General features: G+C 41.6%; 1 protein-coding gene across 7 annotated transcripts in view; it reads right to left on the bottom strand.

The window, feature by feature from the left end:
* LOC135512231 (zinc finger MIZ domain-containing protein 1-like) overlaps positions 1–24014 on the bottom strand; it is a 213158-nt gene that overhangs the window by 130151 nt on the left and 58993 nt on the right. For 4 of the 7 annotated variants that reach the window (XM_064934032.1, XM_064934025.1, XM_064934031.1 and 1 more), the window contains exon 2: positions 11571–11686. The gene's annotated coding sequence lies outside the window, so the exon portion shown is untranslated. Of the gene's footprint in view, positions 1–443; positions 527–11570; positions 11687–21335; positions 21437–24014 lie in introns of all 7 variants that reach the window. The other 3 variants (XM_064934026.1, XM_064934029.1, XM_064934030.1) reach the window with 2 other exon arrangements.

Below are 24014 nucleotides of genomic sequence, written 5' to 3'. Positions count from 1 at the left end.
GACTGGCCTGCACAGAGCCCTGACCTCAACCCCTTCGAAAACCTTTGGTTGGAATTGGAACGCCGACTGCGAGGAAGGCCTAATCGCCCAGCATCAGTGCCCCACCTCACTAATGCTCTTGTGGCTGAATGGAAGCAAGTCCCCACAGCAATGTTCCAACATCTAGTGTAAAGCCTTCTCAGAACAGTGGAGGCTGTTATAACAGCAAAGGGGGGAACAACTCCATATTAATGCCCATGATTTTGGAATGGAGTGAGATGTTTAACAAGCACATACTTTAGGTCATGTAGAATACACTTCCGGCGCAGACAGAGATGGCCGCCTCGCTTTGCGTTCTTAGGAAACTATAAAGTATTTTGTTTTTTTATGTGTTATTTCTTACATTAGGTTTCATTAAATACAGTCGGGAAGAACTACTGAATATAAGAGCAACGTCAACTCACCATCAGTAGGACCAGGAATATGACTTTCCCGAAGCGGATCCTGTGTTCTGCCTTCCACCCAGGACAACGGAATGGATCCCAGCCTGCGACCAAAAACAACGACGTCGTAAAAGAGGGAAATGAAGCGGCCTTCTGGTCAGGCTCCGAAGACGGGCACATGGCGCACCACTCCTTAGCATACTACTCGCCAATGTCCAGTCTCTTGACAACAAGGTTGATGAAATCCGAGCAAGGGTAGCATTCCAGAGAGACATCAGAGACTAACGTTCTTTGCTTCACGGAAACATGGCTCACTCGAGAGACGCTAACGGAATCGGTGCAGCCAGCTGGTTTCTCCACGCATCGCGCCGACAGAAACAAACATCTTTCTGGTAAGAAGAGGGGCGGGGGCGTATGCCTTATGATTAACGAGATGTGGTGTGACCACAACAACATACAGGAACTCAAGTCCTTCTGTTCACCTGACTTAGAATTCCTCACAATCGCATGTCGACCGCATTATCTACCAAGGGAATTCTCTTTCATTATAATCACAGCCATATATATTCCCCCCCCCCCCCAAGCAGACACATTGATGGCCCTGAACAAACTTTATTTGACTCTTTGCAAACTGGAAACCACATATCCTGAGGCTGCATTCATTGGAGCTGGGGATTTTAACAAGGCTAATCTGAAAACAAGGCTCCCTAAATTGTATCAGCATATCGATTGAGCAACCAGGGCTGGTAAAACCTTGGATCATTGCTATTCTAACTTCCGCAACGCATATAAGGCCCTCCCCCACCAACCTTTTGGAAAAGCTGACCACGACTCCATTTCGTTGCTCCCTGCCTACAGACAAAAACTAAAACAAGAAGCTCCCGCTCTCAGGTCTGTTCAACGCTGGTCCGACCAATCTGATTCCACGCTTCAAGACTGCTTCGGTCACGTGGACTGGGATATGTTCCGCATTGCGTCAAACAACAACATTGACGGATATGCTGATTCGGTGAGCGAGTTCATTAGAAAGTGCATTGATGATGTCGTTCCTATAGCAACGATTAAAACATTCCCAAACCAGAAACCGTGGATTGATGGCAGTATTCGCGTGAAACTGAAAGCCAGGGCAAGGTGACCGGAAACATGACCGAATACAAACAGTGTAGCTACTCCCTCCACAAGGCAATCAAACAAGCTAAGCGTCAGTATAGAGACAAAGTAGAGTCACAATTCAACGGCTCAGACACAAGAGGTATGTGGCAGGGTCTACAGTCAATCACGGATTACAAAAAGAAAACCAGCCCCGTCTCGGGCCAGGATGTCTTGCTCCCAGGTAGACTAAATAACTCTTTTGCCCGCTTTGAGGACAATACAATGCCACTGACACGGCCCGCAACCAACACCTGCAGACTCTCCTTCACTGCAACCGACGCGAGTAAAACATTTAAACGTGTTAAACCTCGCAAGGCTGCAGGCCCAGACGGCATCCACAGCCGCGTCCTCAGAGCATGCGCAGACCAGCTGGCTGGTGTGTTTACGGACATATTCAATCAATCCTTATCCCAGTCTGTTGTTCTCACATGCTTCAAGAGGGCCACCATTGTTCCTGTTCCCAAGAAAGCTAAGGTAACTGAGCTAAATGACTACCGCCCTTAGCACTCACTTCCTTCATTATGAAGTGCTTTGAGAGACTAGTCAAGGACCATATCACCTCCACTCTGCCTGACACCCTAGACACACTCCAATTTGCTTACCGCCCAAATAGGTCCACAGACGATGCAATCTCAACCAAACTGGACACTGCCCTAACCCATCTGGACAAGAGGAATACCTATGTGAGAATGCTGTTCATCGACTACAGCTCAGCATTTAACACCATAGTACCCTCCAAACTCGTCATCAAGATCAAGACCCTGGGTCTCGACCCCGCCCTGTGCAACTGGGTACTGGACTTCCTGACGGGCCGCCCCCAGGTGGTGAGGGTAGGTAACAACATCTCCACCCCGCTGATCCTCAACACTGGGGCCCCACAAGGGTGCGTTCTGAGCCTCTCCTATACTCCCTGTTCACCCATGACTGCGTGGCCATGCACACCTCCAACTCAATCATCAAGTGACACTACAGTGGTAGGCTTGATTACCAACAACGACGAGACGGCCTACAGGGAGGAGGTGAGATCCCTCGGAGTGTGGTGTCAGGAAAATAACCTCACACTCAACGTCAACAAAATGAAGGAGATGATTGTGGACTTCAGGAAACAGCAGAGGGAGCACCTCCCTATCCACAGATGGGACAGTAGTGGAGAGGGTAGTAAGTTTTAAGTTCCTCTGCGTACACATCACGGACAAACTGAATTGGTCCCACCACACAGACAGCGTCGTGAAGAAGGCGCAGCAGTGCCTCTTCAACCTCAGGAGGCTGAAGAAATTCGGCTTGTCACCAAAAGCACTCACAAACTTCTACAGATGCACAATCGAGAGCATCCTGTCGGGCTGTATCACTGCCTGGTACCGCAACTGCTCCGCCCACAACCGTAAGGCTCCCCAGAGGGTAGTGAGGTCTGCACAACGCATCACCGGGGGCAAACTACCTGCCCTCCAGGACACCTACACCACCCGATGTCACAGGAAGGCCATAAAGATCATCAAGGATAACAACCACCCGAGCCACTGCCTGTTCACCCCGCTATCATCCAGAAGGCGAGGTCAGTACAGGTGCATTAAAGCAAGGGCCGAGAGACTGACAAACAGCTTCTATCTCAAGGCCATCAGACTGTTAAACAGCCACCACTAACATTGAGTGGCTGCTGCCAACACACTGACTCAACTCCAGCCACTTTAATAATGGGAATTGATTGAAATTGATGTAAAAATATATCACTAGCCACTTTAAACAATGCTACTTAATATAATGTTTACATACTCTACATTACTCATCTCATATGTATATGTATATACTGTACTCTATATCATCTACTGCATCTTTATGTAATACATGTATCACTAGACACTTTAAACTATGCCACTTTTGTTTACATACCCTACATTACACATCTCATATGTATATACTGTACTCTATATCATCTACTGCATCTTGCCTATGCCGTTCAGTACCATCACTCATTCATATATCTTTATGTACATATTCTTTATCCCTTTACACTTGTGTGTATAAGGAAGTAGTTTTGGAATTGTTAGATTAGATTACTCGTTGGTTATTACTGCATTGTCAGAACTAGAAGCACAAGCATTTCGCTACACTCGCATTAACTGCTAACCATGTGTTTGTGACAAATACATTTGATTTGATTTAATTATCATTCTTAGTATACATTCTACAAGGTGTCGAAAGCGTTCTACAGGGATGCTGGCCCATGTTGACTCCCAATGCTTCCCACAGTTGTGTCAAATTGGCTGGATGTCCTTTGGGTGGTGGACCATTCTTGATTCACACGGGAAACTGTTCAGCATGAAAAACCCAGCTGCGTTGCAGTTCTTGACACACTCAAACCGGTGCGCCTGGTACCTACTATCATACCCCATTCAAAGGCACTTTAATCTTTTGTTTTGTCTTGCCAATTTACCCTCTGAATTGCACACATACACAATCCATGTCTCAACTGTCTCAAGGCTTAAAAATCCTTCTTTAACCTGTCTCCCCCCCTTCATCTACACTGATTGAAGTGGATTTAACAAGTGACATCAATAAGGGATCATAGCTTTCAACTGGATTCATCTGGTCAGTCTATGTCATGGAAATGTACCAATGACCCATGCAGTGCAAAAAAATGAAAAACATGTTTTAAGTGTAAATGTCACAACAACCTATAGCTACGTTCTTGTTATTTGGAGTTATTAAATGCTTTTGAATTAGGATCGCAGCATATTATGCACATCTGCAAACAGCAGAAAATGCTGGACAAATATTATTGATCTCTTTTGTTTTAATATGTTAAAATACACAACATCTTATGCACCAGAGTTTGTGAGCAGAAAGGAGCTAGAGCGGACTGAAGAGCGGAGCATGCCCAATTTGACTGGAGCATGGAGCGAGATCCAGCCTCGACCTTTTCAAAATCCAGCCTCTGCCTTTTTCGCTCCTGTAGCGCTCACTTCACGAGCTCAGGGCATGCCCGGCCCAGCATGCATTTGTAATCTACTTGTGTGCTGCTATAGCCCCTTGCTGTAGCTACTGTCATGAAGTTCCCTAAATATTTCCAGAAAGAAACACACAGGTGCTAAATCAAGGACCAAGAGCAAGAGAGGGAGTGTGGTGATTTAGTGTTCACAAATAAATAACCATTGTGGAATCTGAAAAGACACTTATCCCGAAAGCATGTTACGTGCACATGCTAAAAGAAAGGAACGAGGTGGGTAGATAACTGTGTCATTGTAGCAAAGTATTTATAAACTAAAATCAGATCTCTTAAAAGTTCCGTTCATTTTCGTTCTATTATCTATACAATAGGCCTGGCATATTCCCACATTCAAGGAGCTTTCCTTTTTGATTGGGTTATTTTGCCTAAAAACCTTGAGGGCTACCTATAGAAAAATGTAAAAAACAACTCAGCCCAGCCTGGCAAGAGTGGCCACAATGGTGTTTAGCATCCCCAGTGGCTCGTCAAGTGTGGAGGCACCATCGCATGAGCCTGAAGTCACAGACTGGCCAAATTTGTGTTTCTAAAAATGAATTCAAAAGCACTAATAAGTCATTTTTTGTTTAATTTGTATTTAATTCTAAGTAAGTCACAGCCTACATGCGCAATACATAGACTATAACGATTTAATACAACTGAATGTTGTTTAAATGCTGAGGGCTTTATGTCCCTACCAGCATATTGTGTCTTACTCGCAAATGCATCACAATGTGTTTATTTGTAGGCTATAACCTTGAAATAAATGAAATAATATAGCCTAAATAATTTGCTTAGGCTCCCTGTCTGGCTCCTGACCTATTTAAAGTGTTTATATGGTGTTTAGTACGACATGTTGCCTATTTGAAATGATGTTCGCCTCTTACATTCACCTTTTCATGTTTATTCAAACACTTTTCATTTAAACACATATGGTTCGATTTCAATACTTAAAAACCAATTGGTAGGTTCAGTTAGACACAAAAATAGATGTTGGTTAAATAGTTATTTTAATGAATAGGGTCAATTTGGAGCAGCAGTTCTTTTCCTGCTGCTGCTCCAAATCAGTTTTTTTGCGGAGCTATAGGAAAGCACATGGCGAGCAAGCACTGCTCCATGAGCGATAAGCGAGATTTCCAACCGCTCAACTCTGCTCGCATGCTCTGCTATGCACATACGTGGACATTATAAAGGGTTCTATTTTTTCGAATAAAACAATGGCCAGTTTGGGTCACAGTTGCACGTTTTTTGTAAAAACAAAGGCTATGTCTGGCCCGCCAATTCGTTGTGTTTTTTTCAATATTGCCCGTGCGCTGACTGAGTCTGACACCCCTGGGCTAGCGAAACAATCTATGTAGCTAGCTATTTATTTAGCAAGCTACAAACACAGGGCGTAATGTTAGCTAGCTAGATGCTTGGAGGACGTAATGTCATGTCATTGGAGGAGTGGGTGAGTGACTGACCTTTCCCCCTCATATCGTTTTTCGGTGGCTACAGTTAGAGTACGAGTGTCATTTGGTTAGCTAACAAGAAATGTGAATCACTTTGCTATCTAGCTAGCTATGCTGCATTTGAACAACTGTTATCCACAGTTAGCATATCTTTTAGTTGTCAATCAAATGTATTTGGCATCGATCAAATGGGCGGGCTGGCAGGCAAGTTCCCATTCAGTTGTCAAAACATGGGTTGGGACAAGCATGCATTGGCAGGCAAGCTGCAGAAGGACGAGCATGTCACTATTCCCCATCGTTCATCAGTGCAATTTTGATGGCCAACTAGCTGAAAATTTTTGAGAAGGTTTATCTAATGTTCCCTCATTAGATTTTAGCTCATCTCGCTCTGGCTAGCATTAGTTGTTGATCTTGTTGATGTGCATAGGCAACTAAGGAAGAGAGCCTACCTATTCATGGTTGTTTGATCAATAGGACAGTAAAGTTCCCAAATGTAAGGACTCACAGTACATATTTGCAGTAATCCATTAAGGTGTATTATCTGGCTTTTGGAGAAAGCATTCTAATGATCTAAAGTCACGCTGTTGCTACTGCCTGTAAACACACAGTCCAGTTCAAAGCAATGAGGGCAGGCCGATGTGGCAAATGACTTATTTGCATATAGGCCTACTGTAGCTCTGATTGGCTATGGAGCACCAGTCTGCGTAGACTCCAGTCATAGACAAGACAGATCTGTATTTGGTTTTATTTGGTTTTGTTTTAATTCCCAAACATTCTATGAATTTATCAAAATGTAAAAATGACCACATCTACAGTGGCTTGTGAAAGTATTCACCCCCCTTGGCATTTTTCCTATTTTGTTGCCTTACAACCTGGAATTAAAATTTATTTGGGGGGAGGTTGTATCATTTGATTTACACAACATGCCTACCACTTTGAAGATGCAAAATATTTTTGTAAAACAAACAAGACAAAAAAAATGAACTTGAGCGTGCATAACTATTCACCCCCCCAAAGTCAATAGAGAGCCACCTTTTGCAGCAGATTACAGCTACAAGTCTCTTGGGGTATGTCTCTATAAACTCGGCACATCTAGCCACTGGGATTTTTGCCCATTCTTCAAGCTCTGCTGGTGTACAGCAATATTTAAGTCATACCACAGATTCTCAATTGGATTGAGGTCTGGGATTTGACAAGGCCATTCCAAGGCATTTAAATGTTTCCCCTTAAACCACTCGAGCTTTGCTTTAGCAGTATGCTTACGGTCATTGTCCTGCTGGAAGGAGAACCTCTGTCCTAGTCTCAAATCTCTGGAAGACAAACAGGTTTCCCTCAAGAATTTCCCTGTATTTAGCGCCATCCATCATTCCTTCAATTCCGACCAGTTTACCAGTCCCTGATGAAAAACATACCCACAGCATGATGCTGCCACCACCATGCTTCACTGTGGGGATAGGGTTCTCGGAGTGATGAGAGGTGTTGGGTTTGCCCCAGACATTGTGTTTTCCTAGATGGCCAAAAAGCTCAATTTTAGTCCCGTCTGACCAGAATACCTTCTTTAATATGTTTGAGGAGTCTCCCACATGCCTTTTGGAGAACACCAAACGTGTTTGCTTATTACTTTCTTTAAGCAATGGCTTTTTTTCTGGCCACTCTTCCCTAAAGCCTAGCTCTGTGGAGTGTACGGCTTAAAGTGGTCTATGGACAGATAATCCAATCTCCACTGTGGAGCTTTGCAGCTACTTCAGGGTTATCTTTGGTCTCTTTGTTGCCTCTCTGATTAATGCCCTCCTTGCCTGGTCCGTGAGTTTTGGTGGGCGGCCCTCTCTTGACAGGTTTGTTGTGGTGCCATATCCTTTCCATTTTTTAATAATGGATTTAATGGTGCTCCGTGGGATTTTCAAAGTTTCTGATATTTTTTTATAACCCAACCCTGATCTGGACTTCTCCACAACTTTGTCCCTGACCTGTTTGGGGAGCTCCTTGGTCTTCATGGTGCTGCTTGCTTGGTGGTGCCCCTTGCTTAGTGGTGTTGCAGACTCTTGGGCCTTTCAGAACAGGTGTATATATACTAAGATCATGTAACAGATCATGTGACACTTAGATTGCACACAGGTGGACTTTATTTAACTAATTATGTGACTTCTGAAGGTAATTGGTTGCACCAGATCTTATTTAGGGGCTTCATAGTAAAGGGGGTGAATACATAATCATGCACCACTTTTCCCTTTTTCTTTAAGTAATTTTTTTCATTTCACTTCACCAATTTGGACTATTTTGTTTATGTCCATTACATGAAATCCAAATAAAAATACATTTAAATTACAGGTTGTAATGCAACAAAATAGGACAAATGCCAACGGGGTGAATACTTTTGCAAGCCACTGTAAGTGCTCAGTTGTCAGTAAATGTAAAAAATAAAAATAAAATAAAAATAATAATAATTTTGCTAAATAATAATAGTAATAATAATAATAACCCTGGATGTTTTATTTCATATTATGAGTCATGTTTTACCTTGCTTCAAAGTCGCCTATAGGCAAAATCCGACCATGTTAACGTGGAGGCAATTACTTCGTAAGCGGCGCGTGAGTTTCAAGTTTGGAGAAGCTTACAATTTATCCTCCTGTTCTGCATGCCAATTATGATTTTAATTTGTGCATTTTCATAGAACAGTTTCATTTCAATAATAACGTTTTTGTTTCGCAAAATCTGGATTAAAATGATAAAAATCTAAAAGTTGAAACTCAACTAATGCGAGATCACTAGCCTCTGCCATTTGGACACACTGATAAAGAAATGAGCGCATGGAACTCATAGCCTATAGGCCAATGCAGCAGTAGGCCTATAATTTCAATTGCTCTTTCACACCGAGGATTGGTGATTATCGAGGGGGAGATTGTTGTTAAGCTTTTACTGTGAGGAACTATAGTTTGAATGTATTATCATTTGCAATGGATGTTCAAAAAACACTATGCTTGCTCAGGCGCACATGCTCCCTCAACATTATCAGGACAGAGAAACCAGACACATCCTCACTGCTTACATGGAGCACTCCAAACAAAAGACAAATCTTGTAAATTATGGTTATGAAATAAACCAAAACTTGTTTCTCACAATTGTAGCAGGTTGTGAACTCTGCAAACCACGTTTCCACCGAGAATGGGAACTGTAAATAACTGTAATTAATACATGCATTAACCAATTATTTATATATACACTAGATGACTGACAGGGGGCGCTGTTTTGAAGCCACGGCGCCACCATCTTGGCACTCCCTCACCATTGTAAAAAATACTTTGGAGGCTTGGGAAATGCATTTATTAATGTCTACATGTATTCTATTACAGACACCTAAATGCATACTTTTAAATGATATTATGTGAGCTAAATGTAAACATTTAACATTTTAAAATATATAGAAACAGTTTCCTTAAAGTATAATTACTGTCCCCACTACAACAGAGAAATCCTCAGACATGTAATTCTGTCCTTTAAACATTTAATTGAAATACTGTAGAATTCCATTCATTCCTATGGAGGACTGCTTTTCTGAGGTGTGCCAATATAGCCAACCGGTGGCGTCAATCGTCTCATTGGCCAATATATTGCATCAGCAATCCAGGGATTACAGTATATACATCATTGGCATTAACAGAAATGAATGTAACCAGATGACGGGGATTAACGATATATTTACTACTGGTGACATATGTAATGGGGAATTGATCAAAAAAATCAATGGGCAAACAACTCACACAATGAAACAATGAATGCGCAAGAATTGATGGGAGACAGCTGAGTCCTTCTGGAGAGAGACTCACCCATATCTTCGCCACACACCCCTCCTCTTCTTGTCTCAAAAGTTTAAATTATACTCAAGACACATTATCTTCAAACATATTTTAGACAGCCCTAACTCAATAAGCAACTAGGCCTATTGCCACGCGGGCCTCCCAAATAGGCATGGGCCTACGAGTTTGTGATTTTAAGCAATCCACATCTATTTTTTAAAAGAAGCTAAGGACCGTGGATTCCTCTGTAGCTAAGTCATGGTTTCTGGTTCAGTATAATGAACGATTGTATTTATTTCTGTATGGACAGGAGTAATTATAGAACTTCCTTATTGGATCCAGAGTTATGCCATTTCTCTCATGTTCTACTGTTTTTCATATCAACTTTATTTTATTGTCCAGAAGCCAAAGGCACAATCCTAGTCATATCAGCAACCTATCCTGGTTGTTGCATCTTTGGATTCCCCCTTTTTCTAAGTTTCAAACAGAAATGTTCATCTCTGTCACACATGGAACCGCTATAAGGTGTGCTGTTTAGAATGGTGGATTTGCCGCAAATTGCATTTTGGCAAATGTTTGAAAATTATGTTTTATTGGCTGCTTCATTACATGAGTTGCATGTTCTGTTAAGATGCTTTACCACAATCTAAATGTGATTTATGTCATTCTGAGCACCATGGGTTTACACCCAATGGATTTGGGTCCGGTACATTTCTTAAATGACCGGTAAATTAGAATGTTCCCGGTCACGTTGTCCGGCACCACATTCTCCTAACGGAAGCCCTGACACACACACACACACACACACACACACACACACGCACGCACACGGACACACAAAGGGGAGAAACACTGGGATGATGCCCTTCGTGTTACAGGAATACATTTTCCTCAAGTCAACATTATGGGGAGAGAGAAAGGGAGGGAGAAAGATGGAGGGAGAGAGAAAGGGAGGGAGAAAGATGGAGGGAGAGAGAAAGGGAGGGAGAAAGATGGAGGGAGAGAGAAAGGGAGGGAGAAAGATGGAGGGAGAGAGAAAGGGAGGGAGAAAGATGGAGGGAGAGAGAAAGGGAGGGAGAAAGATGGAGGGAGAGAGAAAGGGAGGGAGAAAGATGGAGGGAGAGAGAGAGAAAGGGAGGGAGAAAGATGGAGGGAGAGAGAAAATGGGAGGAGAGGATGCAAGGATTTCCTTTCACTGTGCACCCTCCCTTTCTATGACTGGCTCTCAACCTCAGTTTCAAGCTTCACACCCAATCCTCTCTCTTCTGTGAAAGGTGTTAGTCCTTCAATCCAAGCAGAGAAAACATTTCCCCTGGTGTGACTTGTTTTCATTGTGCAGCCATGACAACAGCTTTCCCAATACATAAAAAATCCTTAAACTGGGAAAGCACTTCTGTATGTGTGTCTGTCAGACCAGAGTTCAAACACGTTTATTTGATTAGTTGTTATTATAAATACTTACTTTCTGCGCATTTGATTATTTTCAAATACATTATTTCAAAAACTCCTAGGACCTGGGTTCAATACAGGAGTATTTATTTGAATAAATACTCTGTATTTGTGTATTTTCAAATGCATGCCAATACCTTCCAAGTGTATTTCCAAATACATTCCAATATTAAAATACTTTCAAATAACAAATATCTGAATATCAACTTCAAAATGTATGTGTAAGTAATTTAAATAATTTAAATAGTATTTGAACCCAGGTCTGGTGTGTGTGTGTGCGCGTGTGTGTGTAGGAAGAGGATAAGAGGGGTCGTTTGCCTACCTGTGTGGACTCTGACCTGGGCTGGGAGTGATGTCACAAGCCCCCCTCACCCCCACCCCTCCCTTCATGTATATCCTTCAGGAGTGGTCCTCACTGGTCTTCACCGTACACCGGACCTGACAGAGAGAAGGAGGGGGAAGGGAAATAAGCTGTTCAATTTCTGCAAACAACTAGAAGGTTACAAAGATTTGTTCCTGCTGCAAAAATGCTGTGTGTGTGTGTGTGTGCCACGAGACATTAGTTGTTAGCCCACTGAGCTAAAGCCTCTGGTATTCGCTCTGGGAGCGACACTCGTCTTCACTAGGACACAAGTCTTCAAGTTTACTCATCACATGAGCATAGTCCAAAGAACCACCTCTATTACAAGTGCATTCTGCAGAAATATGCAAATATGTCTTGTCTGTAGCACCCTTCCATCCAAGTGAAACGCTACAGTGAAATCCTCAAAGAAATGAATTGCATTAAACAAGACTATCTGTGACTTTAAACAGTGTAACTCTAAGCTGTGTGCGTGTGTAGATTTCCATTAGGAAAATGTGGAGACAGAAAACTTGACTGGGGAAGATTCTAATTTACCGGACCCATATTCATTGGGTGCATAACCCATTAGGGTCGTCTATCCAGAATGACAGGAATCACATTTAGATTGTGGGAAGGCATCTTAACAGAACATGCAACTCATGTAATGAAGCAGCCAATAAAACATAATTTTCAATGAATAGCTCTGTTTGAAACTTAGAAAGAGGGGGAATCTAAAGATGCAAAAACCCAGATGTTTTTATTTAATAGGAAAGTCCGTTAAGAACAAATTCGTATTTTCAATGATGGCCTAGAAACAGTGGGTTAACTGCCTTGTTCAGGGGTAGAACAAGAGACCTTGTCAGCTCGGGGAGTTGAACTTGCAACATTTCGGTTACTAGTCCAACACTCTAACCACTAGGCTACACCGACACCCCACTGCTGGGTTGCTAATATGACTAGGATTGTGCCTTTGGCTTCTGGACAATGAAAAAAAGTATATATTAAAAACAATAGAACAGGAGAGAAATAGCAGAACAGCGTGTCCAATAGGGATGAAAATGGAAATAAATGTGCCAAAATGATATAATTATTAGTGTCTATGTTGGGGGGGAAAGTAAAAATTCAAAATACGTCTCCAGAATGCATGATTGCCACGGTGAAAACGGGTATCGCTTCTAAAAACAGAATCTATGGATTGTTTCAAATCACAAGCTCTATGCCTACTTGGGAAACCCGCAAATGGTGCAGCGAATGGCAATAGGCCTCGCTGATTATTGAGCTGCGGCTGTCAGTGAAAAGCATCGCAAATATGTGTGAAGTTAATGTGTCTTGAGTATAATTGAAAATGTTGAGACAAGAAGAAGGGGAGGGGTGTGTGGCAAAGATATAGGCAAGTCTCTATCCAGAATGGCTCATCTGTCTCCCGACAATTCTTGTGCATTCATTTTCAATGTGTGAATTGTTTGCCCTTTGATTTTTTAAAATAAATTCCCCATTATATATGTCACCAGTAGTAAATGTACCATTAATCCCCGTCATTTGGTTACATACATTTCTTTTAATGTATGTATTAATCACAGTCATTTTCCGTTCTCATTCTCGGAGTGGAAACGTTGTTTGCAAACTTCACAACCTGCTACACTTGTGAGAAACAAATCTCGTAACCATCATTTACAAGATTTGTCCGTTTCTTCATTGTCTTTTGTTTGGAGTGCTCCATGTGAGCAATGAGCATGTGTCTGGTTTCTCTGTGTTGATCATGTTACTGGAGCGCACACACCTGAGCCAGCATAGAAGAACCTGGCCTGCTGCGCGGGAATGTAGGAAAGTGTTTTCTTTTAACATCCATTGCGAATGATAATACAGTGCAATGGGAAAGTATTCAGACCCCTTCACTTTTTCCACATGTTGTTACATTACAGCCTTATTCTAAAATTGATTGAATTAAAAATGTTCCTCATCAATCATCACACAATACCCCATAATGATGAAGCGAATAATTTGCAAATAAATGTATAAAAAATCCTACAATGTGATTTTCTGGATTTTTCCCCCTCATTTTGTCTGTCATAGTTGAAGTGTACCTATGATGAAAATTACAGGCCTCTCCCATCTTTTTAAGTGGGAGAACTTGCACAACTGGTGGCTGACTACTTTTTTGCCGCACTGTATATAAATGTTAGATTTTTGTATTTTTTTTTATATACATTTGCAAAAGTTTCTAAAACCCTGGTTTTGCTTTGTCATTATGGGGTATTGTGTTTTGATTGATGAGGGGTATATAAACAATTTAATCAAATGTAAAATAAGGCTGTAAAATGTGGAACTATAGTTAAATCCTCACAGTAAAGCTATTTGAAAAATCATCAATCCTTCGTGTGAATTTATACGCGCTTTAATTACCAGTTGAGAAACAAAAATAGTAGTTATTTTTAATCGTGCACTAAAACAGTTAACACGTGATTGCATTTACATTTGTGATTGCATTTAGATTTGTGGTGCAATCAATGGGCTTATAAAATCACATTTTACTCCAGCAACAACCAGCTGAGGAGATGCAGGAGAAATCCCACTCAAAATAGGCTCTGTATGCTGTGCGCGTGTGATAGTTGTGTTGGATAAATAAGACAGGCCTACATGATGACTGACGACAATGCACACGGGCCAATTTTATTCCCAAAGATGTTGCAAATGAACCTATAGACTGATAAAGCATGACTGTTAAATGTATTTCCATCAACTGGTATTTCGTTCCATCAATTAATAAAAAGCATTATTTTGTCATGGATTTTGTTTTTCGGTCATTTTGGTCAGCAACAGTTTTATTTATCGATTTCTTTTTTTGTGTGTCTGTGTGTGTGTGTGTGGGGGAGGTGGGGGGGGGTAACGGTGGTGTGTGTGTGTTTGTGCTTCTCTATTACAGTCTCTAAACCTCATGTCACCCCTTTGTTAGGACTGTTGCTCTTTAACCACGTAAAATCCCTGTGTTGATTGGTACAGATGTAAACCAATGTTAACCAGTGTTCTGAATCTTTACAGTGATCCTATAGGCTGTGATGACAAAGTCAAAGCTTGTCGGTTCAAAGCTCTTAAAACCACAACCTTTACTTTAGGCCTGCTGTGGGAAATCATGGCTTCTCATAACTCCTCTTAATATACACAAACACACAAGAGAGAATACACAAGCCACAAGAGCATGCACGAACTAACTCACACACACACACACCTCTCCTTATCATCAGAGTTGTCTGGGGAGACAGCAGGGCTATAAAGCTGAACAGAACATCTCACACCTGAACATCACAGGGACAGAGACAGAGAGAGAGATGGAGCTCAATGACCGCTCCAACACTAGTGCAAACATGAGGAAAGAGGGCGGAGATTGGGAAAGAGAGAGAAGGCGGACAAATAATTCCCACTTCCACGACCCCAGACAAAGGTAGAGAAACAGACAGCTAAGCCTCAGCGAGGTAATCATCTAGATGCAGAAAACGGAGCTGCAATTTAAACCAAGATAGGATATGTGTGTGTTTGATAGGTTTTGAGATGCTGTATAGCGAGGCCTCCCTCTGAATCAATTCACAACGAGGGAGATAGAAAGAAACCATTTTCCTTATGTGGAAATTAAACACTTTACTGTAAGCCGTCTGTTAGTGTGATGCTTATCTGGAGGAAATCTGCACAGGAATACCTGCAGGTCAATTATTGAACCTTCTTAAAAGGAGAATTTAGTTTTTTTACAACCAAATCTCATATTTGTTATGTAAATGTTTTTTATAGAAGGGTCCAGACACTTTTTCAATTTCACTTGTTTTTTGAGAAACTCACCCCAACTAGTGATTAACTTCCTCATCCTCAATGTGCAGTACGGGGGTTCTGAAAAACATGAACAAATGCCCCAAAAACACCTATATACTGTACATCCTTTAAGAAACGAAAACGCTCTCAGTATAGTGATGCAAGTCTTTGGATGTTGTACACATGAAATTGAGTAATTCCCAAACTTTATTCGCAAAGATAAATTCCATTTTGTTGTGACTTGAGCGATACCTCTCCGTCCATTCTAGCAGCAGGCTCTCTCTCTATCTCTCCATCTCTATCGCTCTCTTTCTCTCCTGCAACATTATAATCTTTTATTTCCTCCCTCATAAATGTCAACAGTGAGGGGTTTGGGAGCTCAGAGGCTGTATGTGTTTCACTCAAACACATCAGTTGTAACAAAACCCTGTGGACTGTCTGTGTCAGCAGAAGAGAGAGAGAGTGTGTGTGTGTGTCCTGTTGCTGTTGTGTGCGAGTCTGGTTTACTCGCCCGCGCTCCTGACACTAGCTCCAAACCCTGCTAGCGCCCGGACGTATCCAATGACATAAGGCCATCCCAAATCTCCAGCACACATCTCACCAAAACAATATTTGTGTTTTTGGCCGTCAGGGCAGTCTGTTCCCTGCTCCCTGCCCTGCGAGCCTCTGTACTGAACAGGAACACAAAGAGGTCTTGAGGCGGTTCACACAAGGCTGTGTTGTTAAAAGGAGCGGAAAGCGAGGCAAGGCCATATGATAAAGTATCTAGGCAATTCCACGGTAACGGAATTGCGCCGAGATTCAGATTTTTCACTTAGAATGTACACCAAACGAAAAACACTGAACTCAAAGTTTAACAAACCATAAAACTCTATGCACAATAACTACTTTTAAGAATTTACACTGAACATTTTACAAAAATATTTACTTGAAAAACTGTGCAGATGCAAAGTTTTTTTTTATTTTTTTATTATGTGACCACATTTTCCAAAAACTAACTACTCCGAACTAAGATTCAAATGATGTCTGTAGAAAGAAAAAATAATTATATTTGTGTTTTTGGCCGTCAGAGCAGTCTATTCACTGTTCACTGTTCTCTTCATGGTGATGTATCCTTAATAGCTACACAAAATGAGAAATATGCAATATCCTCCTTTGCATATTTGGGTAAACAAGACCAAATGTGGTTGGTCCAAATCTGAACCAATCATAGATGTCTATGTTTCACTGTTTGGACATCAAAGTACAGCACAGCAGTGTACAGTATAGTACAGATCAGTAGAATAGAGTTCAGTGCAGTAGAGGACAGTACAATATAGTATAGTCAAGTAGAGTATAATTCAGTACAAGACAGTACAGTATAGTTCATTACAGTACTCATAATTTTGCTATTTGAAAACCAATTTCTCCAGCCCATGTTGCTTCCAACAGTTGTGTGAAGTTGGCTAGATGTTCTTTGGGTGAAGAATCATTCTTAATCTTGATACACATGGTAAAATGTTAAGCGTGAAAAACCCAACAGCGTTGCAGTTCTTGACAAAAGTCGGTACGCCTTGCAACTACTATCATAACCCATTCAAAGGCACTTAAATCTTTTGTCTTGCCCATTCACCTCTGAATGAAACACATACTGTAAAAATCCACGTCTCAAGGCTTAAAAATCCTTCTTTAACCGGTCTCCTCCCCTTCATATACACTGATTGAAGTGGATTTGACAACTGACATCAATAAGCGATGTAGGGCTGACCCCATTTAGTCGACTGGTCGATTGCTTGGTCAATAGGCTGTTGGTCGACCAAGATTGTTTTAGTCGAGAAGTGGCAAATATATAAATAAATAAATAAATATGGCACACAAGACACTTGTCTGATTCACGCCTGTCTGAGTGGACCAAACCATTGAGGAGGGTGCAGGGATGGCACACTAGTATCACCAGTAGTACAATTAGTACAATTCCCACATTTTCTAATCTTCAATGTTTGTTTGGTTACTCATTTCTGTTAATGCATTCAATATATTATTATTATTATTATTATTATAGTCTTACCGTTGTCATTGTAGGAGTGGACACGTTGTTTGCAGAGCGCACAACCAAGGCTAAACTTTTATTTGTCAATGTATTCATTGTGTTTTGTTTGGAGCGCTCCTGTCCATCTTGAGTAAGGACACGCCCCTGATTACACATAGAACTAGGCCTAGGCTACCTGGTCTGCTCACAAATGTAGACCTGGAAATGTGCCCACTTGGGGATCTGACACTATAACTCACCATCACTGTGGAGCTTTTCAAAGTAATTAGTTCTTCACCTCAAACAGCAAGCAAACAAAGCCTGTTTTTACATCCATTGAGAATGACAATAGTTCCTCAACGTAGCCTATTTGAAAAACCTTTCCAGCTCTCTCTCTCCCTTTTGATAACCACTCAGCATGAAAAGGGAAAAATTAAATTCTCTGATCCGGTGGAAATGTCATAAAAAATACCTGCCTGATTACTTCTTAGCCCTTGCGCAAATGGCCTACAGCTGTGTGTGTCTGTCCGGAGCTCACTGAAGCAGGAAACTCTGAGTGCCCAGAATAGTTTATACAATGCTGCAAGTTTGCTAGCACCAACTTCAGGCTGCACCCAAGTTAATATTTGATCAACTGTTTCAAGTTCCTTGCAGACAATCCATGCATAGCCAAAGTGATTTATAGGATATTTATTTTTATCGGGATACTTTCTACCTGCGGGCTGCAATGTTTATATTTATATTTGTTGGCTTTATGTAGGCTATTTTTACATATTGGCAATATAAGTTACTTTTAGATTTGTATCATTTTCATTTAGATTTAGAATTTTGATGAACCACATGACATTGATTTTGAGATATGAAGGCTGTATTATAAATGAAAATAAACTGTTCCACGAAAAAGTGCATATGAAAATCATAACTGGCATGCAGAGCAGTAGAAATGGTACGATAAATTGGCACTCCTCCACATGGAAAAGGTTGCCGACCACTGATGTAGCCTATTACTGGCAACTTCAGGAGCTTAATGACAGAATCTGCGAAGGCTACATTAATCTATGGCTCCCTCTTTACAAATGAGTGTCTTCAATTTTAATCGCAGTGCTTAAAGCATCAGACAAAGTAGCCTACATATAGTTGATTTTATTCAAACATAGGGTGTGTCTATATATGGAAAAAATACGTTTTAAATTTTCAAACAATCAATTGGTTGAAAGAACAGACGACTTACGGTCGACCAAGATTTTTTAAAGTCGGGGACAGCCCTAAAAGGGATCATAACTTTCACCTGGATTCACCTGGTCAGTCTATGCAAAGGAAAGAGCACGTGTTCTTAATGTTTTGTACACTCAGTGAATATATAACACAATTCAAAAAATATTCAAAAATGTTTCATTTGACAGCCAATTTGACATGCTCCTTTGAACTTCACGCATTGGTACTCATGGGTCCTTTTACATGGAAACGACCATCTCAGAGTAAGAGGATCAATCTAGGATCAAGTCCCCTCCTGTCCATATGAGCATATTTATTATGATCTAAAAGACTAAACTAATCCTAGATCAGCACTATAACGTTTTATGAATACAGGCACTGGTTATATAGCATTGGTTGTCACAGTTCTCATAACATAAAATATAGAGAATGCTATACATTTGCAGTATCTAACATTCCTGGTCTTCCCTACTTAAGTACATATACCAACATTTTCACAGTCAGCAGAAAATCTAGAAAAGTGCTATGAATAAAGTAGCAGTTTAACCATACCCCGGCCTCTCCTACTTCTGCACAATTTTCCAGTAGTTTACAAGGTAGCTGTGCTTATTATCACAGCAGTCCCTGGCTCATATGTTCTTTTTGATTTCATTTGCAATCACTTACACCGTCTTGTCTGAAGCATAAAGGCAACACATGATAACATCTTGTATGATTACAAAGTCAAAATCATTTTCAAAGAGCACCCATTTACACACCGGTAATTTGGTACAATAACATGAATCATTGAAAGGGTACTGTGTGCATGCTACGACTCAAACCATGGGCGTCTTGTACCTGAAGAGTTTGTCATTGAGAGTCGTACACATGATTACGCCACCCATGCAACTACCACTGCCCTCCCGTCTATTCTCCCTCCCTCCCGCTCTGTTTGACATGTTGAAGACATTTGAGATAATCACAGCGATGTCTCTGTGTTTTCCCAGATCGTATCTTCAAAGAGCAGGCGGCTGGTGACTTGTACTTGAAAGGGAAAGGAGTTTTGGAGAGCTCATGTTCAGAGAGGAGGGAAAGAGTTGAGGAATGCTATCACGGTTTGGAGGAGTTGAAAGGTCTGCTCTGGTCTGTTCTGGCTGTTTGTGTGTTTGACTGTGTGTGTGTGTGTGTGTGTGTGTGTGTGTGTGTGTGTGTGTGTGTGTGTGTGTGTGTGTGTGTGTGTGTGTGTGTGTGTGTGTGTGTGTGTGTGTGTGTGTGTGTGTGTGTGTGTGTGTTTTGACTGTGTGTGTGTGTGTGTGTGTGTGTGTGTGTGTGTGTGTGTGTGTGTGTGTGTGTGTGTGTGTGTGTGTGTGTGTGTGTGTGTACGACTGGGTAGGTGGGTAAGTGGGTGGAAGGGGGAGGGGCTGTGAAACACAAACAAAGGTTGAGTTTCACTGACTGGAAAGTACACACCTGTTCCTCACAGGAGAGTAGAGAGAGTAGAGAGAGTAGAGAGAGTAGAGAGAGTAGAGAGAGACAGAGAAATAATTCAGCAAAAATATACTCAGTGTACAACGTAAAAAAACAAATAATGGATGCAGAGCAGAATTAAGCCGATAACTGCGATTTATCAAAATCGAGAGAAGAGACGCTAAATTCTACAACCACCTAAAAGGAAGCGATTCCCAAACCTTCCATAACAAAGCCATCACATACAGAGAAATTAACCTAAAGAAGAATCCCCAAAGCAAGCTGGTCCTGGGGCTCTCTCAACACAATTAGACCCAACCAAATCATGAGAAAACAAAAAGATAATTACTTGACACATTGGAAAGAATTAACAAAAAAACAGCGCAAACTAGAATGCTATTTGGCCCTAAACAGAGAGTACACAGTGGCAGAATACCTGACCACTGTGACTGACCCAAACTTAAGGAAAGCTTTGACTATGTACAGACTCCGTGAGCATAACCTTGCTATTGAGAAAGGCTGCTGAAGGCAGACCTGGCTCTCAAAAGAAGAGAGGCTATGTGCTCACTGCCTACAAAATGAGGTGGAAACTGAGCTGCACTTCCTAACCTCCTGCCAAATGTATGACCATATTTGAAACACATATATTTCCCTCAGATTACACAGACACACAAAGAATTCATAAATAAACCCAATTTTGATAAACTCCCATATCTATTGGGTGAAATATCACCATGTGCCATCACAGCAGCCATATTTGTGACCTGTTGCCACAAGAAAAGGGCAACCAGTGAAGATGAAACACCACCGTAAATACAACCCATATTTATGTTTATTTATTTTCCCTTTTGTACTTGAACTATTTGCACATAATATGACATTTGAAATGTCTTTATTCTTTTGGAACTTTTGTGAGTGTAATGTTTACTGTTCATTTTTATTGAGAGAGAAAGGGAGAGCGAGAGAGAGAGAGACTGAGGGAGAGAGGTAAAACACTCTCCCCTGTGAGACCTGATAGAGAAGTAAATCACAGAGCTTATCTCAACAGCACACCCTCCTACACCTCAGCCATACACACATGGCCATGTCAGTCAAGAGGCCATACAGACCACTGCTGGGAGGGAAAATAACACTTTTTCCTGGAGCTTTTGGAGTCAAAGGCTGGCGGTTCTTCAAACCTGTCTGAGCTATGACCCCCTAAATACACTTTTGACAGACTTTTGACTGACAGGCGTGGATGTGTAGCTATGTGTTCATCCGTCTCAGTCTGTACATACCCGATCTGCAGAAAACTCTGTAGCAGACGGTAATGGCCTCTACAGATTCCTCCTAACCCTACTCGTCCTCAGCAGCAGATCGTCTCAAAAGGTCACCAGAGCTGTTAAAACAAACAATTCTATATTATAAACATCTCTGTGTGACCTGGAAAAACAAAATACCATTCACCTCACTCACACACACATCCGCACGCGGGCACACACACGCAAAAATGCAACCATACACACACGCATATATATATATACACACAGTTAATATCATCAGTGACGTCTTCAGAGGGTGAAGGTGGTGAATGTTTCTCCATTGATTCATGATGAGTCAGTAATGTTCTGACAATAATTGGAAGCAGTAGCTGTGTGTGTGTGTGTGTGTGTGTGTGTGTGTGTGTGTGTGTGTGTGTGTGTGTGTGTGTGTGTGTGTGTGTGTGTGTGTGTGTGTGTGTGTGTGTGTGTGTGTGTGTGTGTGGCTAATATCATATACAGCTGATGAGCAGACACACTCCAGAGATAATGATGAAGAACTGTTCTTCTGAGAAGATAAGAGTGCCATTAGGCCCTCTAGAAGAGAAGAGAGGAGAGATGAGAGTAGGGGAGGAGTAGAGGAGAGAACACTTGAAACCAAATCACAGCCCATTCCATTCCAATCTTTCTCTGTCTTTATCTCCCTTCTCTGATCAGTGTGTTCCATCAGCCATCACAATGGCAGTGAAATACGGTGCGCCACCCGTGTAGTGTCAACACCGCCACCAGTGTATTTACATAATGTATTTCCCCCTGTACATGGTGCCACGGCCTGGCCATGTGATTAGATCCACAGATGAAGATTAATGTGAACTGATATAACTGAATATTATTTTTTTGTTAACTAGTAAATAGTAGCCTACAGCAAAGTGAGTTTAAATCATTTCTAACTTTTCTAACAATTTCTACTAGTTAGTTTCTGCTACCATGTGGGTTTTTAGCTTGCTTGAACCTGCTAACTGAGCGTTAATTCACCTGTTTCCATACATGTTTCATTTTAAAACATGTATCTTACAAAGGAGTTGTTTAATCCAACGGCTTAACTTTATCTGTACATGGAATTGTATTTGTTTTGTTTTTTACTGTTTTTTTTCCAATCTTTATAGGAAAAAGCCACGGGCTCTTTCTGAATTGTGGAGACATTTCACTGCAGCTAATGTAGAAGGAAAAGCTGTGTACATTTGCAAATACTGTGCCAAATCATATGTAAAGAATGCAACAAAGATGCAGAATCCGCTGGCCAAGTGCATAAAGCAAGCCACCTCTGACAAAAGTCCCTTTACTTCTATTTGAGGTTAAAATGATGAATCAGACATCTTATCGATGGCAACAGCTCATGGTCCTCCTGGAATCAGAATTTATTTTTGACTCAATGGAGGAACGTAGTCAGAGAAATGCTGATGAATGTCTTGCTCAAACTGTGTATGCAATTGGTTAAAATCTGATGCTCACAAGCAATGTGTATTGGAAGAGATTTCTGAATGTTCATCGCCTAGCATACACCCCTCCAACCAGACATGCTTTATCTACTCATTTGCTGAATGCAGAGTTTAACAGAGTTCAAGTAAAGGTCAAGCAAATCATAGAGAAAGAAGACTGTATTGCAATCATATCTGATGGGTGGTCGAATGTTCGTGGGCAAGGAATAATTAACTACATCATCTCCACCCCTCAACCAGTATTCTACAAGGGACAACAGACACACAGGTCTCTACATCGCAGATGAGCTGAAGGCAGCCATCAATGAACTTGGACCACAGAAGGTATTTGCACTGGTGACAGACAATACTGCAAACATGTTGGCTGCTTGGTCTAAAGTGGATGAGTCCTACCCTCACATCACACCCATTGGCTGTGCTGCTCATGCATTGAATCTGCTCCTCAATGACATCATGGCACTGTAAACAATGGATACACACTACAAGAGAGCTAAAGAAATGGTTAGGTTTGTGAAGGGTCATCAAGATAGCAGCAATCTACCTCACCGAGCAAAGTGAGAAGAATAAGAGCACCACATTGAAGCTGCCCAGCAACACCTGTTGGGTGGAGTTGTCATCATGTTTGACAGTCTCCAGGAGGGGAAGGAGTGTCTCCAAAAAATGGCCATATCACAGTCTGCTGATATGGACAGCCCCATCAAGAGGATCCTCCTGGATGATGTATTTTGGGAGAGAGTGGTAAGCAGCCTGAAACCTATAGCAGTAGCCATTGCACGGATTGAGGGAGACAATGCCATCCTGTCTGATGTTCAGACTCTGCTTGCAGATGTAAGAGAAGAAATCTGTACTTCCCTGCCCACTTCACTGTTGCTCCAAGCAGAGGAAAGTGCAGTTCTGAAATACATCAAAAAGCGCAAAGACTTCTTCCTGAATCCCACACACACTGCAGCGTACATGTTGGACCCCAAGTATGCTGGCAAGAGCATCCTGTCTGGTGCAGAGATCAACCAGGCCTATGGTGTCATCACTACAGTGTCTCGTCACCTTGGCCTGGATGAGGGCAAGGTTATTGGCAGTCTGGTGTAGTACACTTCCAAGCAAGGGTTTGGGATGGAGATGCAATATGGAAGTCGTGCCAACATCTCATCAGCCACCTGGTGGAAGGGACTTTGTGGATCTGAGGCTTTTTCCCCTGTTGCCTCCATCATCCTCCAAATCC

This window comes from Oncorhynchus masou, chromosome 24 (assembly GCF_036934945.1).
Source record: "Oncorhynchus masou masou isolate Uvic2021 chromosome 24, UVic_Omas_1.1, whole genome shotgun sequence".
NCBI lineage: Eukaryota > Metazoa > Chordata > Actinopteri > Salmoniformes > Salmonidae > Oncorhynchus > Oncorhynchus masou.
This window is presented reverse-complemented; position numbering and strand designations above follow the sequence as displayed.